General features: G+C 45.1%; 1 long non-coding RNA gene across 1 annotated transcript; it reads right to left on the bottom strand.

The window, feature by feature from the left end:
* Positions 1–2,047: 2,047 nt before the first annotated feature.
* On the bottom strand, positions 2,048–6,293 carry LOC114592695 (uncharacterized). The gene is made up of 3 exons (XR_003705508.2): positions 6,108–6,293; positions 5,438–5,514; positions 2,048–3,207 (listed from the first exon to the last, which is right to left on the bottom strand). It is a non-coding gene; the product is annotated as an uncharacterized LOC114592695 (long non-coding RNA).
* Positions 6,294–9,032: the final 2,739 nt, after the last annotated feature.

Raw genomic sequence — 9,032 nt, 5'->3', positions numbered from 1 at the left:
CCAGTAAACTGGCTAACTGGGGAGCGGGGTGTTGCTTAGCAACCAGAATAGGCAGAATGGTCCGTACTAGCATGTGCCCTGATTGGCAATGTAGTCCTAAGGGAGTTTTGCCTTGATATGACCATTGAGAATTCTTGGAGAATAGGTGAGGTCCCTGCAGACTGCAGACGGGCAAATCTTGTCCCCATCTTCAAAAAGGGGGAAAAAAGAAGCCCCAGTAACAGCCAGCCCTTGAGGTTGACACTGATACTAGGAAAGGTCCCAGAACAGGTAATTCAATAATCGGCCTGTAAGCATTTAGAAAAGGATGCTGTGATTACTAAGACCCAGTATGGGGTTCTCAAAAATAAGTCATGCTAGACCAATCTGATTTCTTTGTTTGATGAACGGTGAAATCTGCTATGATTAAATGGGCACAAGATGTTGGACATAACATTATGATGGCTGACTGGGAACAGTTATGGACCACAGGTATGAAGTTTACGGCATGTAATGCCTTAAGAGAGAATTTAATGAAAATGATCTATAGGTGGTACATAACACCAGTCAAGCTTGCAAAAATCTACCATTTGTCTGATAACAAATGTTGGAAATGTAAGGAGACTGAAGGTACATTCTTTCACCTTTGGTGGACATGCCCAAGGATTAAGAACTTCTGGGAGATGATTTATAATGAAATGAAAAAGGTATTTAAATATACCTTCCTGAAGAAACCAGAGGCCTTTCTCCTGGGCATAGTCGGCCAATTGGTGCCAAAGAAGGATAGAACTTTTTTTATGTATGCTACAATAGCAGCAAGAATACTTATCGCAAAGCAGTGGAAGACACAAGATCTACCCACCCGGGAAGAATGGCAGATGAAGCTGATGGACTACATGGAATTGGCAGAAATGATTGGCAGAATCCGAGACCAGGGAGAAGAGTTGGTGGAAGAAGATTGGAAAAAATTTAAAGTATATTTACAGAAACATTGTAAAATTAATGAATGTTAGAAGGATGCTGGAATGAAGTTACATGGTTTTAGCAGAAATGTTATAAAGAACTAAGTAAAAATGGATTGTTAATGGGCCAAAATGTAAAATTTAAGGTTAGATTGTGTTAAGGTAAATTATAGAACAAAAATTGAGAAAGATGGAAAGGATTTGCTGAAATAGCTAATTGAATTAGAATACAAAAAAGGGAGGTGTGAGGAGGTCGATGAAACAAGTAAATGAAAGACAAAGATATGGAAATACTGGATCTGTTTTTAAATGTTTTTGTTCTTAAATGTTTTTGTTTTTCTTATTTTTTTCTTGCTGTATTGTTTTGTATTTTGCTTTTTATTTTTGATGTATTGTAACTTTTTATTGTCTCTTCCCCCCCTTTTTTTGTAACTGTTAAACTTCTAATAAATATCATTAAAAAAAAAGATTTCTTTGTTTGATGGAATTACAAACTTGGTGAATCATGGGAATGCTGTGGACATAGTATATCTTGGTTTTAGCAAGGCTTTTGATATTCTCGCAAGGAAGCTGGTAAAATGTGGGTTGCATAATTTGCAGATGAGATCAAACTTGGAGGGGTAACTAATGCTGTAAAAGACAGGATCAGAATTCAAAATGACCATAACAGATTGGAGCATAGCTAACAAAACGTTTTTCAATTAGGTAGGAAAAACCAGATGCACAAATATCAGATGGGGAACACCTGGCTTACTAGCAGTACATGTGAAAAGGATCTAGGGTTATTGGTGGACCACAAGCTTAAAATGAGCCAACAGTGTGATGCAGCAGCAAAAAATGTTAATGCTATTCTAGGCTGCATCAACAGAAGTATAGTGTCCAGATCAAGGGAAGTCATTGTCAGGAGCGTCCTACATGCGAGTAGGCATCCAAGAGAGACACATGCCCGACTGGCATGTTCTCTCCCTCCTGGTCATTCTTTTGGGAGCTTCAAAAGCGTTCTCCAGCCCGAACATCACAGCGACTGACATCTCTGAGAGGCATCAGCACACTTCAGGATTCTGCAGAGTATTGGCAGTTTGCGTGACAGACTCAGCAGCACAACATTTTGGCTAAGCTACTTTATTTACATATAATACACTCGGAGCATTCTGACTCAGCTCCTTCCTCTTTCTCATCAGACAGCAAAGAGAGAAAGAGCAAAGGACAATAGTCCCACATCACGGAACACAGTAATACAAACATCCTGTCTCCGTCACTTCCCACACTGTGGAATGAAAACATACACTGTCATGTGGTAGAAACGATCCCATGACAGCAAACACAGGGCAAGAATCCTAACAGTCATAGTCCCACTCTAATATGCTTTGGTCAGACCACACCTGGAATACTGTGTCCAATTCTGAGCACCACAATTTAAGAAGGATGTTGACAAGATGGAACACGTGCAGATGATAAAGGGTCTAGAAGCCAAGCCTTATGAGGAGCCCTTGAAGGAGCTGGGTATGTAGCCTGGAAAAGAAGAGACTGAGAGGAGATATGATAGCCATCTTCAAATATCTGAAGGGCTGGAGAGTAGGACTCGAACCAATGGACAGAAAAACTTTCAGACAGTAATGGCTGTTTAACAGTGGAACAGTCTCCTTTGGGAGGTGGTGGACTCTCCTTCCTTTGAGGTTTTCAAGCAGAGGTTGGATGGCCAGCTGTCATGGATACTTTAGTTGAGATTCCTGCATCACAGGGGGTTGGACTAGATGACCCTTGGGTCCCTTCCAACTCTAAGATTCTATGTGTGGGAAGCAGGAGACATGTCTCCAGATGCAGGAAGAAACTGGTAGCTGAATAGACCTCTCCCTCTGCTGTGGAAGATTTCAATGGCTGGATAAGGCAGGGTGGATGTCCTTCTCCATTTCTGGAGGAAAGCTCAGTAAGAGAACAGGGTTACCTTGGGAAGCATCAGCAGAACTTGGACAGCAATGCATTAGAATGAGGGAATGCCAGGGATTCCTAGCAGGTGAGCTCAGGTCTTCAGGCAGAGGTGCTTCTGCGAGCGTTGAGGCTGCCAGCCCCACTGCCCTATTTGTGTCTCTCACCAGCTCCGACATCGCATTGACACCTCTGCAGGAGCGAAGAAACATCTGCTCCTTGGTGCTAAAGCAGGGAATTAATGTGCATGGTGAATAGAATTGGGCCTGGGGTCCACTCAGTAGTGGGAGAATTATCAAACCTCATTGGTGTGTGGGCCTTGATTTATCTCGTCTTCATTCTGTTAAGAAAAGAAACAGCATCAAGCCATGGATATTTTAAGCTCTGGTTGGTTCCATGTAAGCTTCTGCTTTGCCCTTTGGAAGCCAATTTGTCTGCTCCCCACGCCCCACAAGGCAATGCAAATCCTATGAGAATAAGACCTGACCCTGGGCCAGGGAGGTGGACGAAAGCAAGGAATGTCCACATGTTACAGAAAGAATACTGGGACCTGTAGTTTGTTAGAAAGGTAAAGGTAAAGGACCCCTGACAGTTAAGTTCAGTTGCTCTATAGACTGAGGGAGCTGACGTTTGTCCGCAGACATTTTTTCCAGGTCATGTGGCCACCATGACTAAGTCACTTCTGGCAAAACCAGAGCAGCGCACAGAAACGCCTTTTACCTTCCCGCCAGAGAACTTGCACTTTGACGTGCTTTCGAACAGCTAGGTGGGCAGGAGCAGGGACCGAGCAACAGGAGCTCACCCTGTCACAGGGATTCGAACCGCCGACTTTCCGATTGGCAAGCCCTAGGCTCAGTGGTTTAGACCACAGCACCACCCGCGTCCTGTAGTTTATTAAGGGTGCTCAAAATTATAGCTCTGTGGGGGTAAATTGCTGTTCCCAGAATTCTTTGGTGGGAGAGTGCCTTAAACGTGTGGCGTGTATGTAGCCGGACAGTTTTGGCTCATTCCAAATAGTTTGCAGAGTCTGCACCTTATCTCTTGAGGAGGTGGAGCTCTCCTCACTTCTTGTGGAGTCTCTAGCTGCCTGGTGTAATCAGATGCCTGCCTCCACAACTAGATGCATAAACAGGAGCTGAGGCTGGGGTAGACAGTGTTAATTAGCTAAATATTTGGAGATGGGTTTATGAGGTGCCTTGGAATCTTAAAACAGCCGCTGCCAGGATTGTGATAACCGCTGGGGGACAGGCAGGACTTTCAGCTGTTTGCCTACTTCTCGGTTTTGCTAATGGCACTCAGGGATCTGGTGTTAATTAAAATTAAATAGTGTGGCTTGTACCTTTCACTGCTCAGTACTCCATCACAACATTGTTGTCACTAATGCACGGGGTGTGTGTGTGTGTCATTTCTTCCCAACACACATGGAGGAGTGCCAGGACATTTTCAGTGCAGGTATAAGGAGCCTGTGGCCCTCTAGGTGCCATTGGACTAAGAAGCTCAGCCAGGATGGCCCAATGGCCAGGCATGATGGCAGTTATAGTCCAGCCATGCCTGGAGGGCCCACCCTCTTCTAAAAAGGGACAGTTACAGATAGGTAGCCGTGTTGGTCTGCCATAGTCAAAACAAAAAACAAAAATTCCTTCCAGTAGCACCTTAAAGACCAACTAAGTTAGTTCTTGGTATAAGCTTTCGTGTGCATGCACACTTCTTCAGATACACTTCTGAAGAAGTGTGCATGCACACGAAAGCTTATACCAAGAACTAACTTAGTTGGTCTTTAAGGTGCTACTGGAAGGATTTTTTTTTTTTTTTGACTAAAAAGGGACAGTCAGAGATGGAGCATCTTAAAATTAAGGGCAATGAAATCTGAATTGGGTATTCATCTAAGAGACACCTGACTTCCTCTGCCCAGGCATAAAAACAATGAAATTGGTCTTACAGGATGTGATGCTGCTGTGGGTGCTTCCAAACTGGTCCTTTTAACAGCATCCACACGACATCATTGGCATCAGTATGCTACCCTGTATCCCTCCCATTTTATATAGATTTAGACTTTCTGGGAAAATCTTTCCACCTGGCCTAGGGGGACTCACCAAGCCCTACTATGTTAAATATGTATTCTGTAGTTGACCTCCTTTGTAATGTTTTACAGTGGTACCTCGGGTTACAGACGCTTCAGGTTACATACGCTTCAGGTTACAGACTCTGCTAACCCAGAAATAGTACCTCGGGTTAAGAATTTTGCTTCAGGATGAGAACAGAAATCGTGCTCCGGCGGCACGGCGGCAGCGGGAGACCCCATTAGCTAAAACAGTGCTTCAGGTTAAGAACAGACCTCCGGAACGAATTAAGTACTTTACTTGAGGTACCACTGTATTTTGAAACCTTTAAGATAATATTTTAATTTTCTGTTATGTTGCTTTGACTGTATACTCTATATCTGACTTTCTTCAGATTGTTTTATTTATGTTTTATTGATTTAATATGTTGTAAACCGCTATGAGACTTTTCTTTAAAATATAAAGCAGTATAGAATTTTTTAAAATAAAATAAAATAAAAACAAACAAACCTTGTTGCCAATAACCCGCAATGCCTGAAATACCCATTTGCACTATAAAGTTCCCATCTGGAAGCACCCGCCAATCTCTGAAAGAAAACAAATATCAGGGAGCTCAAAATGGTGAGTGCACTCAGCGCCCAGCATATCTGGGATTTGTGGCTGGCAGAGCAAAGGGATGGAAGCTGGTTTCTTGATGCATTTGAATCAGCACCTTTCTTTTTGCTAAATTAAATACTGAATAAGAAGTAGGTTCCAGATCTGGAATGGAGGGCTGTTGTCACAGTAGGTGGAGAGAGAGAGAGAGAGAGAGAGAGAGAGAGAGAGAGAGAGAGATCAGGAGAGCCCTGAGCCTAATTAAGGGGTGAGAACAAGGGTATCCCTTCCGCTCAGGACAGGGCTATGGAGCCCCCCTCCCCACAGCTCTGGGGAAATCCCCAGATCTTGTGGGAATATTAAGGAAGGTAGGAGAGGATATATTGTTTGGATATTATCCCTCCTCACTCATGCTCATGAGTAAACAGCAGAGCACATTCCCTTTGCAACTTATTGGAAGCAAGTTGATGATTTGTTAGAATCCTGTAATTAAGTAATTCAGTCTGGCTTGTCCAGTCTGGAGTGTTCCTGGTAAGCTTCCCCTTTATTTCCCTCTTAAAATAAAGTAGAATAAAGTTTTACTCACATTCAGTTCACAGCAGTAATCTGAAGTCAGGCTTTATCTTGTGGTTACAGTGAAAAGAAGTCTGAGCTACATCTCAGGCTTCCTGCTTGCGGGCTCTATCCTCTGTGAAGGTTGAGCCATGGACTGGCTAAGAGCCAGGAGAGCAAGAGGCCAAAAGTCCAAGAGAGAGATGGTTGTGTGGCCAACCCTTTTATCTGGTCAGCCAGGGTCACGCCCATCTACTTGGTCACACACAGGGGGAGGAAGCTCCAGAGCAGGTATGACAGGAAGTGTCTGGAGCCACATTCCCCTGTGTCTCCATTCTAGGCAACAGGAAAATGTTGTACTTGACTGCTCTAGTAATGATACATCCCACAGATCTGAATCAAAACGTTGGAGGTGAGTAGTGAGGGGCAGAAGATGATGCTTTTGCCTCCCGCTTGCTACTTCCCTGGGACCTTGCAGCAACAAATGCCAGTTCCACATGCAGCCAGTTCCATGTGCCAGGAGCCTGGGCTGTGGGATCCTTGGCTCACACAAAATCATTATCTCATGATTTAAAAAAATGAAAGGTTGATAGACAGAGCTCACCTCCTCTGCTTCCATCATCTCAGCCCATGCTGTGTGAACTAAATCCATCCTAATTATGGCTGATTTGCATGGGGAGTTGAAAATTAATCTCTCCTAAGTTCTGGGCGTTTAGTGATTCTGCTTGGGCTTATTAGAAGCACAATGCTATTTCCCAAGAAGGCATGTGTGCTTGCGGGGGGAAGAGTGTTCTTCATTGTACAGCAGGTGTGCTGGGTACCCTTTTTGCAGGGTGTACACCAGTTTCCATCAGAGATCAATCCCTGTTAATTTCCCTAGTGGGCAGTTCTTCAGAGAGTAGCTGAGACAGTTAATGCACAGATGTGGAGGAGCAAACATACCTGCCTGATAGAGAAGGATGTGGCTCTTTCACGGGTGGGGAATTGAGACAAGCAGCAATTCCATAACTGAAAAAAGCATGCATGGCCCACCCCACTCAAGGAAGCTGTGTGCTTGTTATGTTAAGTGCTTCCTGTGACATTCATTCTATCCTGGCAACAGAACTTAAGCATCAACTTCCTGGTTTGGGGACCTAGCACTATATCACTCTCTGATGAATGGCTATCATGCAGGGTTGTTAAGTTCAGGATTTAAGTCTGCCATACTATATGGGATGAGGCATTTTAGGCGGTGTGTGGGGGGGAATTCACCCCCCAGGACTCTCTACATGAAGCCGCTGGGAGAGATCATCAGGGGGGTTGGGGTGGGTGTCCATCAATATGCGGATGATACCCAGCTCTACCTCTCTTTTAAATCAGAACCAGTGAAGGCAGTGAAGGTCCTGTGTGAGTGCCTGGAGGCGGTTGGAGGATGGATGGCAGCTAATCGATTGAGGTTGAATCTTGACAAGGCAGAAGTATTGTTCTTGGGGGACAGGGGGTGGGCTGATGTGGGGGACTCCCTGGTCCTGAACGGGGTAACTGTGCCCCTGAAGGACCAGGTGCGCAGCCTGGGAGTCATTTTGGACTCACAGGTGTCCACGGAGGTGCAGGTCAATTCTGTATCCAGGGCAGCTGTCTACCAGCTCCATCTGGTATGCAGGCTGAGACCCTACCTGCCTGCGGACTGTCTCGCCAGAGTGGTGCATGCTCTAGTTATCTCCCGCTTGGACTACTGCAATGCACTCTATGTGGGACTACCTTTGAAGGTGACCCGGAAACTACAACTAATCCAGAATGCAGCTGCCGAGACCATATAACACCGGTCCTGAAAGGCCTACATTGGCTCCCAGTACGTTTCTGAGCACAATTCAAAGTGTTGGTGCTGACCTTTAAAGCCCTAAATGGCCTCGGCCCAGTATACCGGAAGGAGTGTCTGCACCCCCATCGTTCAGCCTGGACACTGAGGTCCAGCGCCGAGGGCCTTCTGGCGGTTCCCTCCCTGTGAGAAGTCAAGTTACAGGAAACCAGGCAGAGGGCCTTCTCGGTGGTGGCGCCTGCCCTGTGGAACGCCCTCCCATCAGATGTCAAAGAAATAAACAGCTATCAGACTTTTGGAAGACATCTGAAGGCAGCCCTGTTTAGGGAAGTTTTTAAAGTGTGACATTTTAATGTATTTTTAATCTTTGTGGGAAGCAGCCTAGAGTGGTTGGGGAAACCCAGCCAGATGGGCGGGGTACAAATAAATAAATAAATAAACAAATAAATAAATAATCTCTGTCTGGCCCTCGGGACTCTCCTCCTTCACCATTCACATCTCTCGCCTGTCCTACATTGCAGCCTCTTTGAGTATTTCTGCCTGACCAGAATGCATCCTTGAATAATCCTTTTGCTTCCTGAATGGAGGATGGATGGAAAGGGGTGTATGTGTGTGTAGAAACTAGCCTACTGTATGAAGGTAAAATTCACCTTTGTTCTTCTGCCCTCTTTTGCTCCTGGCTCCAGCCGCAACCAGAAGGAAATGTGGCCCTCAGGCTGGAAGAGGCTCCCCACACCTCCTCTATGCACATCTGTGGTGTCTGCAGCGTTGAACATGGAGTTTGAACAAGCGTGCACAGCCTGCACATCTCTTTACAATTTGAGGGCAGACAAACTAATATTTATTTAGCATTGCCTGCAAGGACAACATGTGTGTTTATGGTTTATATACACCATCTGATTATTAGAACAGCACTGTGAGCATCTGCGGTTTCTTAGAGGGGGAGCTAATGGAAAACATTCACTAAGGGCCTGCCTATCTGGATGTATCCATTAGGCAATATCGGGTACCAAACTAACTCTGCTTTTTAAACACAACCCATTAAAAAACCCCTCTCCTGCCTGGGGAGGACTTGGAAGGGGCTGGCCATGATCAGACTGGCTGGCAGCTGACCTGATCCACGTTTCACCTTTGAAGGCACAGATCAGGCTGGCTAGCAAA

This window comes from Podarcis muralis, chromosome 2 (genome assembly GCF_964188315.1).
Source record: "Podarcis muralis chromosome 2, rPodMur119.hap1.1, whole genome shotgun sequence".
Taxonomy (NCBI): domain Eukaryota; kingdom Metazoa; phylum Chordata; class Lepidosauria; order Squamata; family Lacertidae; genus Podarcis; species Podarcis muralis.
Note: the sequence above shows the minus strand (reverse complement) of the source record. Positions and strands in the feature narration are given on the sequence as shown.